This window comes from Meleagris gallopavo, chromosome 5 (genome assembly GCF_000146605.3).
Source record: "Meleagris gallopavo isolate NT-WF06-2002-E0010 breed Aviagen turkey brand Nicholas breeding stock chromosome 5, Turkey_5.1, whole genome shotgun sequence".
NCBI classification, from domain to species: domain Eukaryota; kingdom Metazoa; phylum Chordata; class Aves; order Galliformes; family Phasianidae; genus Meleagris; species Meleagris gallopavo.
In genome coordinates, this window is record NC_015015.2 from 40,300,846 (window position 1) to 40,315,370 (window position 14,525).

The 14,525-nt window shown below is 36.6% G+C and overlaps 1 non-coding gene across 1 annotated transcript; it reads right to left on the bottom strand.

The window, feature by feature from the left end:
* Nucleotides 1–7,525: 7,525 nt before the first annotated feature.
* Nucleotides 7,526–7,628, bottom strand: LOC116216729. The gene has a single exon (XR_004160044.1). It is a non-coding gene; the product is annotated as a U6 spliceosomal RNA (small nuclear RNA).
* Nucleotides 7,629–14,525: the final 6,897 nt, after the last annotated feature.

Below are 14,525 nucleotides of genomic sequence, written 5' to 3' on the forward strand. Positions count from 1 at the left end.
TCACAAAGCGAACTTTGTAACAAAGCTTGAAATCTTATGATATATAGCTTAAGAGGGCAGCTGGCCTATGTGAGTGCTTTCCCTTTAGGATTTTCTGCTGCTGCCAAGATAACAGATTAAAGCACTATGTGCCCTCTCTTGTTCTTGGCAGGTTCCTGCAGAATAGCTCACTAGTACTCTCTACCTTTCTTGACCGTGTTGATGGTCTTTTGTGAGTGCTTGAAGGTAAAACAAGAACCAAAGCAAATCTATACCAAACACTTCTGATCCTGTGTGGGAAATGTTTCCTTGTGACATCTAAGCCTGCAATATTAAAGACCATGGAGTACATACAGAAATACTCACTCAAGATCTTCCGTTTTCAGTGTCTCTAATGTAAGAAAACTAGCTGTATAAAAGTTAAAAAAAAGAAAAAAAGAAAAAAAAAGAAGTCTATAAAAGGGAAGCTACAGGGAAGAAGGAGACACACTTTGGCAGGGTCTGTTCTGAAGGAACAAAGGGAAACTTTAAAGAGGGTAGATTTAGATTAGATATAAGGAAGAAGTCTTTTAGAGTGAGATTGGTGAAGCACAGGACCAGGTTGACCAGAGATGTTGTTGATACCCTGTCCCTGCAGACTTTCATATAAGGCCCTGGGCAACCTGATTTAGCTATGAATGTCCCTGTTCATTGCAGGGGAGTTGGACTGGAAGACCTTTATAGGTCCCTTCCAATTCTAAAGATTCTATGATTTGATGATTGTATTTTCAGAGTCTGATAATAATAGAACAAGAGAGAATGGTTTTAAGCTAAAATGGGAGATTTAGATAAGAACTTAAATGGAAGCTCTTTAATCAGAGGGTAGTGAGGACCTGGCACAGACTGCACAAAGAAACTGTGGATGCCCCATCCCTGGAGGTATTCAAGGTCAGGTTGGACGGGGCCCTGCTCATCCCAACCTAGTGGCTGGCAATCCTGCCCCTGGCAGAGGATTAGAACTGATCTTTAAGCATTCTATGTTGATTCTATTACTCTATGTAGATGCTGCTGTATCCACTTGTTTACCATACATTGTATCTTCCTTTAAACCTTCCATTTTATTCATAAAGCCTTTCACTTAGAAGACTGTTTAAATAATAGAGCTCCGGATTTTTTCTCTAAAATTCTAGATTTCTCAACACTTCTGTATTGCTCAAAAAAGTTATCACTGCTTTTTATCCTACTTTTTTGTTTTTCACAGATAGAAAGTTCAGATGTTTTCTCCAAAGGACTTAGTTTGAAATTTCAGAGCCAACAGCTACTATCCTGTCTCTGCAGTATGGCAGTAGAAACTGCTTCCGCAAACTGCCACAATAAGGTATTTAGAATAACCTACAAAATAAATGTCTTTGTAAAGATGTTGTTCCTTTCAGGCAAAGGTAGTGTTTACAGAAATAAGAGAATTGTTGATTTTTATCCAGTAATTCAGTTCTTAACTTGTAACTCTTTCAAAAATATACCAAAGAGTGACAATCAGAGTGAAATTTTCTTCACTTGGATGGGTCCACTAGATAGCTGTCAGGCTATCATAAGAAAGGCTGTTAGTTATGTGGACTGGGGAAAAAAGCTTCAGGGTTTAAAGGCCATTCAGTTACTGTGAACAATTTTGTCAATATCATACAAAAGGAAAGCCAATAAGACCTAAAAGCTTACAGAATCATTGCTGAAGTAAGTTGGAGACACACGTGCATCTCTTTCTGATATGCCTGTCGCTTGTTACCACAAAGTTCTGAAAAGAAACAGTATGATCTGAGTTTTAAAAACTGTACTGTACCTAGGTTATTTGCCTGGTCTCTGGCTAACTGGCTAGTCCAGTTAATAGCTTATGTCTTGTGCTTTTTCTAGGCTCTCTGATTTTTGGCAGACTCTCAAAGGCAATTTAGAATAAGCTCATTAATCTCTTAAATCAACACACGAAGAAGAAAAAATATTTAAGACATTACTGTGTTTAATACTGATCAAAGACTAGTAGATACCTCTTGTATCAAAGGCATAATAATCTGTTAAATCAAATTAACCTCTAAAATGTGTATGCTTTGACTAAGATAATTAAGGAATGTTTCGTGGAAACTGGGGGTTCCCAGTTCAACATCTAAATAAGAAGTTGTCATGTGAATGCAGGGTCAAAGTTCAGAAAACCATTGTAAAATACAAGCAGAAAATATTTCAGAGTCTCAGAGACAGGGTCAGAGATCCTTATTTAGTGAGGTGAACTTCTGTTAAAGTCAACAACATTTTTCACTCATTAAAGATTTTAGAGCCTGGTATTAAAAAAAAAAAAATAGATTCTGAAAGAGATTTTCTGCATGAATAAAATAGCTTAGAAGTGTGGGACAATTTGTCTTTGATCAACATTCTGAAATATTTTGTATTTTTTCCCTAGAATTTTTACTAGATTTAGCAAATATATTATTTTAAAAACAGACAAACAAACAAAAAAAAACCAAAACAGAATAAATCATAGATAACTGTAGGTGGTCTGTGAATGTATTTCTTCTTTATTATTACATTTTGGAGTGGTAAGTGAACAATACTTTTCTTAAGTGGGTAGCATTTATTAAAGAAATTAACAGCTATAAATACTATATTCTAAACAGAACGTTGTTCTCTTTGTTAAGTAGGAACCATATGCTGTCTAGACCTCTACCTTGGGCAGAAAGACATCTGATGTCTGGATGTCTGGTAAATATGCTAGAGGTGAATGAATGTGAATATGAGACTGGAAGGTACATTGTGGGTGGAGGAATCTAATGCTATCCACTGCCATTTCAAATGATTATCAACTACTTCTTGGAAGTAGCTTTTTGTTTTTTTCTGGCACTTTTTTTGTCTTTAATTTTGTTCTAAAAGCTCATTGTTTTTTCTGATGATTAATATCCTTATGCCAGCCCACACATTTCTTCAGATAAGAGAGAGCTGATCGGTCAAGGGCAGTTTGTGAAAAAGATAAAAGTCAGATTTAATGTTTTCTACAAATAATTGCCCCACTTCATTCTCATGATTCTGCTGTGCTGGCAAACTTTCTTTGTAAATTGCTTTTAGCGAAGGAAGTGACTCTGCAGCTATTTTTGTTCAATGTATTTCACAGATACTCTTCAATATAAAAATTAGAAAAGCACAAAAGAAATTTTTTTTTAGCTCTTAGTTAAGGAGAAAATTGTCATTTCTATTTTTCCGATCCTTCCCTGGTCTCCTGAGATTAAAAACAAGTCTCACTCTAATTTAAACATGTTTTGATCAGTCAGTTTTGAGAGGATTAACCTTCACTTGCGGAAGATTTCTCCTTGTGATCTCTCTTTCCTTCTTGTGATCTATTAAGAAATATATAAAATAGCTCGAATTTCATATGACATTTTTCTTCTGAAATGATGAGTTATCATCAGTTATTATTTCCTGTCTGGTGGAGATGGATGCCACACATTATTTACTGTTATAAACAGTAAAACATTTTGTGTACTTTACTGTGCCCTTGCAGTGCATTTTATTACTCTATTTATTAAAATTAATATTAGAAATGAAAGCAAATAAAAAATTAAAATACTCATACTCTTTATAATTGATTATTTCATCTATTCTATATCTTACATAGCGTGGTTTAGTTAAGTGGTGGTACAAATAGGCTAAAAGCAGCAAATATTAAAGCAGTCTTACGACCTTCATTTTGCATTGAATTGTGAAAGACAGGAGTGGTGATATCAGTAAAGAATGGCTCTGCTTTGGGAGCTTTACCTTGTGTCAGTGAGTGACAAGTCTCTTATAAACTGATCAACAGGATACTATTGCTTGAACATTTTGTATGCTCTGGCTCTACTCCTTTTTAAAGGGTTTCATTTCAACTTCCCTTTCCTAGCTCTGGAATTCAATATGCTAGATATGGTACATTATGTGTGTGTATCTAACTGAGTTTGAATGACTACTGACAAAACTTAATGCTGTTGGACAAGATTTTCCTATGGCTGAATCACCTTTTACTGCTGTACAGGATTTCCACAATGTTTCTCCATGAGTTCCAGGTGGCCAGTAGCACCAGATTTCATGCCATTTGCAGAAGTAGGTGAAGTTGCCAATAGGAAACAGGCTAGAGAAGTTCAGACATTTTCTGCTAAATTTCTTGTGATAAAATCTGAAATGCTATAGGCTATGATCTTGAACATTTGCCTAGAGTATATAATAGTACAGTACTTTATGTATGTGATATATATTAATTTAGTAGTTACTTCACTTTATTCTTAGGGGAGGTAATGTATTGATAAACTACCTTTCTGCCCTGTGGATTATTGCTCCTGACGGAATTGCTGTAAGGGAGAAGGTCCTATTGACCCCAGTAAAAAAAATGTTGCATTTTTTCAAGTCACACAACAACTGCTATTTTACATGTGAAGCTTATATATCTGATGGTTTTCCTCATGTTTTCACCTCCAGCAGTGCTCACTGTCTGTCAGGAACTCTATTCATGGAAGTCTCCAGAGGACCTTCAAATTGAAGAGACTTTCAGAATTAGTGAGATAGGAGAAAAAGTAAAAAGCAGACATTTTCATGCCTGGACAAAATTTATCTTATAATTATCCTACTGAAAGCCCGCATTTCTTTCTTTTTTTTTTTTAATATTATTTCTGCCTTTTTCTCTCTTTTTTCTTTCTCTGATAACCATCCTGTCTGATTTCTAGAAGAGTAAAGGAGAACTATGCTTTCTTTTGTTTCTCTGATATATGTTTTAGATAACTTCATATAAGTGCTTTGTAGTCAAGTGGATTTATCTCTGTTTCTGAGAGAGTTTTTCCTCCAGATAGGATATCTGAAGATTTTCCCCAGGCGAATATTGTTATCAATATTACTTAATACAGGATGGTGTAAGCCTGCACAGCTACAACAGGAAGAAATTGTTCTAGCAGACAATATACAACATGACTGTTTGAGAATGACACCAAATCACAAAGGCTTGAGTTATGTGGTTGAAATGTGATCAGATCTATTCTCTTTTCCAATTAGAACAATGAGAATTTTAAGGTGACCCTCACTTGAACTAATTTAAATTATGGAATGCATGCTCCAGTGCATAATGCAAGGAAGACAATTTTCTGTTACTAGCAGGAAGCATGGAAAACATCATCTGAAATGAGTAACTTGGGAGCGCAATTTCACGTAATGCAATTTCATGTAAAAGAGGAGTAAATATATGAAAAAATGTTAATAGGAGAGGTGACTGTAACTGGAATCATGATAGAACTAGTGGGCACAGCACAGAGAAAGGGAAGTGAAGAAAAAGGGAAGGAAATTGGAGAGCTACAGTCCTGTATCACTAGTGCTGGTTTCTCCTATCATGTAATGACGGTATTATTTGTCAGTTATAACATCACATTGAAAAAGCTTTCACTGTTAGCTAACAAATCTATCCAATAGAAAATCAGAAATGGAAAGCAAGACAAATTGGTTTGTGTAGATTTCCATGGAAGCTCAATGAATACAGAGAATAAGGAGTGGGTGAAATGACAGCAGAGGCTTTTTAGGATGGATCTTGGGGGCTGAGATTGTAAAGTAATTATTATATTAATTACTGAGTACTTGGCATGTTTTTCTGGTGCCTGAAGCAGAAATCTAGAAGTAGGAATTGCTTGGTTCTTCTCTCATCTTAGCTACTGACTTTCTCTCATTCACCAACTCACCTCTCTGCCTAATTTTTCCTGTCTGGAAGTTGAGGTTGAAGCTTGCCTACTTCACAGTGTTGTAGTGGATTCCGTAATTTGCTCAGTCCACAAGCAAATATTTCAAGCTGTTCTGTTGCATCAGACACATTTAATCCAAGATGAAGAAAAATTATATGCAAAGAGAATTTTCTGGGAAAGCATTTTCTGATGATTTCTGTGACTATTGCAATTGTTGTGACTGTTTTTCAGAAAGTGGTCATTGTGGACATTTTGTTATTTTCTGATAGGCACTCTCAGTGATTTCTTCCAGCAGCTTATTTAAGCAAAGTAAACAAGCGGTAGTGGATTAATTTTGTCACTATGCTAATGCAGCCCTTTGAGTTTCAACTGCCTTCTAGAACCTATGAATCTCGATTTTTTTCCTTCTCCTTTATCACCGGTACAAAAATTCTGTCTGTAGTTTGATGGCATCAGCATTCCTTGACTGAATTTGAGATTCCTTTAGCTTTCTGAAAGATAGACAACAAAAATGAAATGGCATAAGAAATACAGATTTTATAGGGCAGCTGGGATTAACTGAGTTGTTTCTGCTCAGTTGTATGCATGATCTGCAAAACTCAAAAATATTGGTAATACAGAGGGAAAACAAGACCAAAATATTTATAATTATTAGTAAAAATACTTATTCACATTAGGAGAAGTAATACATCATGTGTTTTAACATCTTTTCAATTTTGTTGAGCTTGAGATGGTCTATTTTTAACCCAGCTGATATAAAACAATCATGTCAATTAAAATCCTTCCTTACTGGTTACTGTACTGAATCTGATTTATGAGGTACCAATTTTTCTCTTATCTGTAAAGCAAAATGAAGGGGACTGCAACAGATGAATATTCTAGAAGTATATGCTAACTAACTTATCCATATCCATATCCAATGAAGTACTTAGAAAAAATGTGATACCACAAAATTTCCTTTACAAACTGTGCTTTTACTTGAGCTCACTTTCTGTCAGATTAATGTTTTACTTAAATGCCCCTAGAACCTGTTCTTATTCCTGACAGAAGAAATTCCACCTGACTGATTTTCTAGCTCTACCTATTTAAAGTCTTACAATATATTTAAAAAATAAATAGATGTGGAAAAAGCTCAAAAGCTCTCAAGTGAGAGTTGTCTTTTTTTTTATCCACTCTTGTCCTCGTTGAAGAAGTGGGACTAAATATAGGTGAGAAAGAGATAGAAAAAGCAACCCCAAACAAGTGCTTTATTCATAGAGTCATAGAATAATTAAGGTTGAAAAAGACTGTTATGATAATATAGTCAAACCATCAACCCATCATTGCCATGCTCACTAACCACATTCTTAAGTGCCACATCCACAAGTTTCTTGAACACATCCAGGAACAGTTACTCAATCACCTCCCTGGGCAGCCCATTCCAGCGCCTAATCACTCTTTTGAAGAAGAAATTTTTCCTAATATCTAACCAGAACCTCCCCTGTTATAACTTAAGGCCATTATCTCACATCTTAATGCTGTTACCTGGGAGAAAAGGCCAATCCCCACATTGCCGCAATCTCTTTTCAGGTAGTTGTATAGAGCAATAAGGTCTCCTCTGAGCCTCCTCTTCTTCAGACTAAAGAATCCCTGTTCCCTCAGCTGCTCCTCATAAGGCTTCTGCTCCAGGCTCTTTACAGCTTCATTGCCCTTCTCTGGACACTCTCCAGGTTTTCGATGTCTTTCTTGTAGCAAGGGGTTGAAAACTGAATATAGTACTCAAGGTACAACCTCACCAGTGGGACAGTCCCCTCCCAAGTCCTGCGAACGGTACTATTTCTGATACAAGCGAAGATGACATAAAAAAAAATATGGAACGCTTCATGAATTTGAATGTCATCATTGTGCAGGGGCCATGCTAATCTTCCCTGTTTTGTTCAAATTTTAGCACATGTGCTGCTGAAACATGATTATTCCTTACTTGAGTATTGTTAGAGAGCTCTATAGAGATCAGCAACTGAGGTGTTACTTGAACAACAGCTAGAAGGCACAATCTGATGAGGCTGCGTGTCAATTTCTTCTCTCCTGCATCAAAGCCATAGATTGAGTTCTTCAGTTATTTGATGAAGTTATTTAATCGTGGATAACAGTGCTGTCTATTGATATAATATTCTCATTTTGGTATTTCTACAACTGCTTCAAAGAGACAGAATGTGTTATCTACTACTTTTTTGTATGTCTCCGTATTAGCCATCATTGGTGCATAATTTCTCGTTCATTGACTTAGGTCTGGAAGACTGCATGTAATATAACAAAAAAGACTGTAATGAGCCAGGTGGAAAGACTGTGTGTGGAAAGAAAAAAAAAAAAAAGAAATAGAATCCTTAAAGATTCAGTGTAATCCTGTGTTTTTAGTAAATTGCTGACAATAGAAAAAGAAGCTGTTTTACAAGCAGATCAATATCTATGTCTACTGTAAGGAAACATTTGAGCCTGTGATGGATGTCTGTCCTTTAAATTGCTACATATTTCTCCTTCAGGCTTAAGATTTTGGACTGTTTTTTAATCTCTACCTGATGATTTTTTAATTTTGATTTATGTATTTGCATTACTTTATATGTAGACCCAGATTTATGACTGGGATTCCGTGTTTCACAAACATGGTTAGAATCTTCTCCTGTAATCTTGGTTTTCCTAAGATATGGAGAGAAAGCTTAGAATAGAGCAGTGAAGCAAGAGGCTAAAATATACTCAACAGTGAGTAACAGAGGAAACATGACATACTGAGGTACTTGCAGCATGATAGTTTAATAAGAATGGATTCCATCATTTTAGCAGTCTTTTAATAAGATAATTCTTCATAGAATGTGTTCTGGTCATGTACCACTGGCTTCTCCAGCATTTCCCCAGACTCTGTTGGCCTTGCATATTATGTTGTTCTACTTCATACAAGATTCCAGAGTATGGAAAAGAGACACACAAAAATGAGTACATAGAGAATTATAAACAGTCCAGCTATAGAAAAGAATAGTCTGGATACACAAGAATCTCTGATTTTCTCATTTATATTTATCTAAAAAAAGCAGTAATTACCTTAGGTTTATGCCAACAGAAAGTTGATATAACATTAGGGTTGTGTCTTCTGCAACATGAAATTGCCAAGTATTTTCCTTTTGGTCATCCAGCTATTGTCCATACAGCCAAAATTGGACCATTTACTAAAGCTTGGCCTATCAGCATATATAGCTTGAGTGAATTTTACACAGACTTCCAGGTCTTCTTAGCAATCATTCCAAACTAGAAACAGGTGTTCTTGACTATAATAATGTCTTTGGGTATGAGACAGTGGGTGTACAACTTTTGCTTTTCTAACCATTACCTATTGTCCGTATCTTACAGTGGGCCATCTGAACCGAAACAGATGCTGGATCATTTCTGGTGTTTTTCTTCCAGCATTGCTGGAAGAGGTGCCAAGTGCATGGCTGTTATTCAATTTACATAAAATATGAGGCAAGCTATACATTGATTTCTAAAGACTAATGGAAAACTATCTCAAAAGTAAAAACAGTACCCTTAAAAACCACAAAAACCAGTCAGAATCATAAAATTATAGAATCATAGAATGGCTTAGGTTGGAGTATTGAGACCTTAAAGATCATCTAGTTTCAACCATCCTGCCATGGTTGCCAATCACTAGATCAGGGTACCCAGGGTCTCATCCAAGCTGGCCTTGAGGCCTCCGGGAATGGGGCATCCACAACCTCTCTGGCAACCTGTTCCAGTCGTCACCATCTCCTGAGTAAAAAATTTCTTCCTAATGTCTAACTTGAATCTTCCCTATTTTAGTTTAAAGCCATTCCCCCTTCTCTATCAGGAGGGCTATTGGCTCAATATAAGCAATTACTTGCTCAGTAATATTTATTTTTCCTTGTGCTTTTAAAAAAGCCTATAATGAAAATAACCTTGGCACAGAAAACAGACTTAATGATGGCTCAGCTTTCTCTGAGCCATCATCTTTTCAGTTGGTCATTAATCCTCTACTGGTGCCAAAGGCTTTTGACTGTGGTGTGTTTAATTCATGTAGGTTACACAGGCTGCTTCCCATCAAGACTGCAAATACAAATTCAGGACCAATTTAATTTCTTTGCATTTTTGGTCAGAAATCTCTGGGCTTCTTCATATAGATATCCATGCAGAAAAACAATTCAAACTATAATCATTTTTACCTATAGGGTTTTTGTGGTTCACAGTACTACCTATGGCAGGTGGTTGGAACTAGATGATCTTTCAGGTTCCCTCCAACCTGTGCCATTCTGTGATTCTATAGAGACTTTGATGGGCGTGTCTAATGGCAGAAGAAGAGAAAGGGAAGGCAAGGGAAGGGAGGAAGGAAGATGACCCTTATTTCTTTTTGGCACTCTCATCCATTTTTATTTATTTATATTTTTGTCTGCACTGAGGCTGGAAAGCTGGTGGTTTTGTACTCCTGCCAGAGCTTTATGTTCTCTGTTCCTATGTCTCTACATCTCTTAGTGTGTCCAGTTTCATAGATATTTTGATTGTCTGTTATTTTGTTTTTGACTCTCCTTCTCTGTCCTCTGCACCTCTCCAGTGATGTTGACAGATCTGTACAGAAGGAGATGGTGCAGGTGCCAATGCAGGCCTCATTCTGGCTTCTGGCAGCTCTATCAGGTATAAATTCAGTATTGGATGAATCTTTGACTCCTCAGTATAAAGTAACAAAGAGAGGGAGCTGACTTTTGGTCAGAAGGTTGCTTTATAAAGAGTAACATAATTCTCAAGTAGCAAGGTCAAGAGCTAATCTTTACCACAGCAGTAACAAGACAGCATGAGCATGTTCCCTTGCTATTTAGCAGTGCAAGGCAATGTCAGAAAAAAAAAAAGTATAAAAAAGAATATTTCAGAATTTCTTAGCACCTCTGTGTTTTTTCTTGAGAAAGCACAATCAGATTTTTTGCTAAACTCTCCACTCATTTTGGTACTACTTGCTCATCTTTTTAAGGTTACAACAGGTACTTAGTATGTGTGGTTAATAAAAAATTTAGTCCTATTTATGTTTAAAACGTTGTAATGTAAGTAAAAAAGAGGAAGTGTGTGACTTTCTGTTGTTTCAGAACTGATAGTCTGGCATCTAAATCTTCCTTTATCGCTTTCTGTATATGTTACCGCATCTATCTGAGAAAAAATGAAAATTAAAAATCCTGCATTCATCTCCTCCTTCCTCTTCCTGATCTGATTCTTACACAAGAATATCAAGCCTAAGTCAATAAAAAATGTCTCATATGTTCAAGTGACTTTGTGACAGTGCCAGTCTGGGCTCTTCAGAGGAATTGGGATAACTTTGCATTTTCTTTCATGTTTTATTCTACAGCTGAATGTGTTTTCACCTGAAGCATTTGAATACTTTGTTAATGACAAAGTATAAATAGAGAGATAGAGATTCTGTATACCTGGGATATAATTCCACAGCCACATTTGTAGCTGTAGAATTGCAGATGGTGTGAAAATGGTGCTGATTAAAATAATCACTCTAGCACTTAATAGCACTTTACATTTTCAAATACATCACATTAATGGATTGATCTTTGCCACACCCCACGGCGGTGTTTTCCTTTGCATTTCTTACATATGTGAACTGAGAAAGAGCACACAGAGGAGACAGACTCTATTTCAGTTTGTTGTTATGACAGCCCTTGATCTCACTGAGTACTGTTCTATGAAAGATATAAAAGACTTTCTGGTGTGTTTAATTTCTCATTGAGATCAACCAGTTCTGGAAGCTCTCAATTATTTCGTAGGCAGGTTGGGTAATGTAAGAAAGGTAATGACTAAGTTGGTATTGTCATGAAATAAATCTCTTCCTAGTTTCTTAGCACTCTATTTTTAATATTGTTTTCCAATCAACATAGCATCAGAATATGTACAACATGAGGTAGTTAAATAAGGGCTAAGGAGTTTTAGATGCTGTAGCTTCAGCTAGTGCATTGGACATAACTTTACAGCTTATCCTCCTCTTCTCTACATGGAATTTTGTTGGGAATTTTGGACTCAGTAGAACTCATGCCTTCATGGCTGAGGCAGCTAGGTCATTTACAAGGAGCTAATAGGTTGTGGTGTTGCTTAGTACCAGAATATATATATATATATATATATGTGTGTGTGTGTGTATACATATATATACATATATATACATACATACATACATATATATTACTTTGGCTAGTGTCTTAGGGGGAAAAAATGAAAGAAAAAAATGGCATTATACAATAGATGGAGGTGGTTTTTGAATTGTAAAGTGTGTTTTTATTTCATCATTTATCTCAAATAAGTAATCGAGGTTCAGCATCTCCTGACAGGAAATGACATGCAGACCAGCCTGGTTTTAGGCTCAAGTAGAAGCATCTATCATGTAAATTAATTCTGAACCGTGCCAGCAGGCTACATACACTGAAGGGATAATGGGTGGATGATGTATTTTGTTATCCTAGGCCTTATTTATCTACTTCACTTCCCCTTTTTTTTTTTTTTCTCTTTAACAAGCAGCTACCGTGATAATTGCCAAACATGTATACAGTGGTTATCTAAAGGGCATGGGGATATCTGAAACCATAATCGGGTATTGAAAGATTAGCTGGAGGACAGATTCAGACCTGCTTGTACACCTATTGTTGCCTGTATCCACTCAGCTTTGTTCTCTGTTTCCCTGTCTCTGAAAGAAGACAGCAGATTTTTCATTTCCTATTTAAGTAATCAGGACCGTATGACCTAGAGAACATATCTGTATGGTACAGTTCAGTGTTGTAGAGTCATAGAATGTCTTGAGTTGGAAGGGGCCCACAAGAATCAACCCACAAATCCACAAAGGCTCCACAAAGGACCAAGCAAAAGTGAAAGTCTGTGTCTGAGACTACTGTCCAAACCCCTTGGGGCAATGACCACTGGGGAGCCTGTTCCATTCCAACCACCTTCTGGTGAAGAACCTTTTCCTAACATCCATCCTGACCCTCCCTTGATGCAGCTCCATGCTGTTCCCTTGGGTCCTGTTGCTGTCACCAGCGAGCAGAGCTCAGTGCTGCCCTTACCATTCCCCTAGTGAGGAGCTATAGGCTGCCATGAGAACTCCTCTCACTCTCCTCTAGGCTGAACAAAGTTATTTCAGCTGCTACTCATATTTCTTGCCTGCTAGACTCTTCGCTACCTTTGTTGCCCTCCTCTGGACACTAATAGTTTAATGTATTTCTTTTATTGTGACATCCAAAACTGAGCACAGCACTAGCTCAAAGGAGAGTATCATGTCATAACATACCTGAAAAACCATGTAGCAGGTAGTAGAAGCAGTGTACTTGACCTTGAAGGAAAGTAATGTAACAAAACTCAGTGCAAGACTTTCTGGAAGAGTAAGTTAATATTTATTTTCAGAAACTCTAAATAAATTGATTTTACCCAATGACACTGTCATATCTACATTCTCAGAAACTCTAGGATGAATGTGCCCAAGTGTTTTGCTAGGATAACTTTTACCACATGGGGATATGAAATGTCCCAGGTATTGAGTACTAATCACATTTCAGTGTTCTTGTTTGATGATACTGAGGTAATGTGGGAGCTGATATTTTATACACATTAGGAGTGAACAGTTATTATGGGATCGTCCTTTGATTCAGAATTTTGCATTAATATCCTTAAATCTTAAGCAAGGTTACTGCTCATTTTCTTTATCTTTCTTGTCTGTAATACATATTTGGAATGCCTATGTATATCTGTGTTGCTATATCTCGTTTTCTTTATGGGCTAACAAGAAAAGGAATGGCATTTGTGATGGAATATGACCTTGATGCCATTCTCTTGCTGTCAGTGTAGGATCTCCCCTGATGAATCATTTGTGCTATGGTCTTACCAGAGTACAGACTTTGTGGTCTTGACATGAACAACATATTTTATCATTTATATCGCTGGGAACAGTGTCCTTTGTTGTTAATGCAGACTATTCTTTTAACACTTGTTTTACTGTTTCTGCTTTGCTAGCAGCAATGAATTTACATTCATTTCTAGTTTGTACGAATATTTCAGTTAAAAGTGTATATATTTCAATTATACTCTCTATACAAACATCAGAGCAGCTTAGAGTAAATGAGCTTGGACAGAATACTAGGTAAAACAGCCATGAGCCTCCATGCCTGTTCATTATCTAAGTGAGAATGAAAGGTTTTAGACCTAAATCAGCTTGAAACACTTCTATTTTCCAACTCTGAACCATGAAGCTGGTTTCAAAACTATTGTTCCTACAAGGCCAACCGAGTATCAGCAAGATACTTGTCTTAGGTTAGGAAGTCAGTTACTGTGAACTAGTTTGGACGAGTACCTTTGTTCTCAGGTTGTTAAAGTTCTTCTGCTATTTTCCTGCTGTGATTATATTCTCCAAACAATGAACAGATTGCATCATCATAGGTGCTCATCACTTTCACAAATTCTTAAATGGTGAACCAAGCAATAAGGGCATGTTTCCTTGATTGCTTAGCTAACCTCACAGTTCACTATCACAGAAATGATGTGCAGCATTACTGACTGCACAGTCACTTTCTGAGCTGAGCTGATACAGCAGTTAATCAGAGATCAACTATCACAAACTCTGGTTTCTTCATAGCAATATGTATTTTGTTGATTAGCAAACATAATATTGTATACGTCTATAACCTAAAAAGTTAGCTGAAACTACAGAAGCAGCATTTGATACATAGTCATAGTAGCAGTTATATAAACACTGCATTTTTTGCAGAGAGTTAAAACTCTTCTAAAACTCACAGCTAATTCAGGCATATGCAGGGGTACAGGATTGAATCTTGG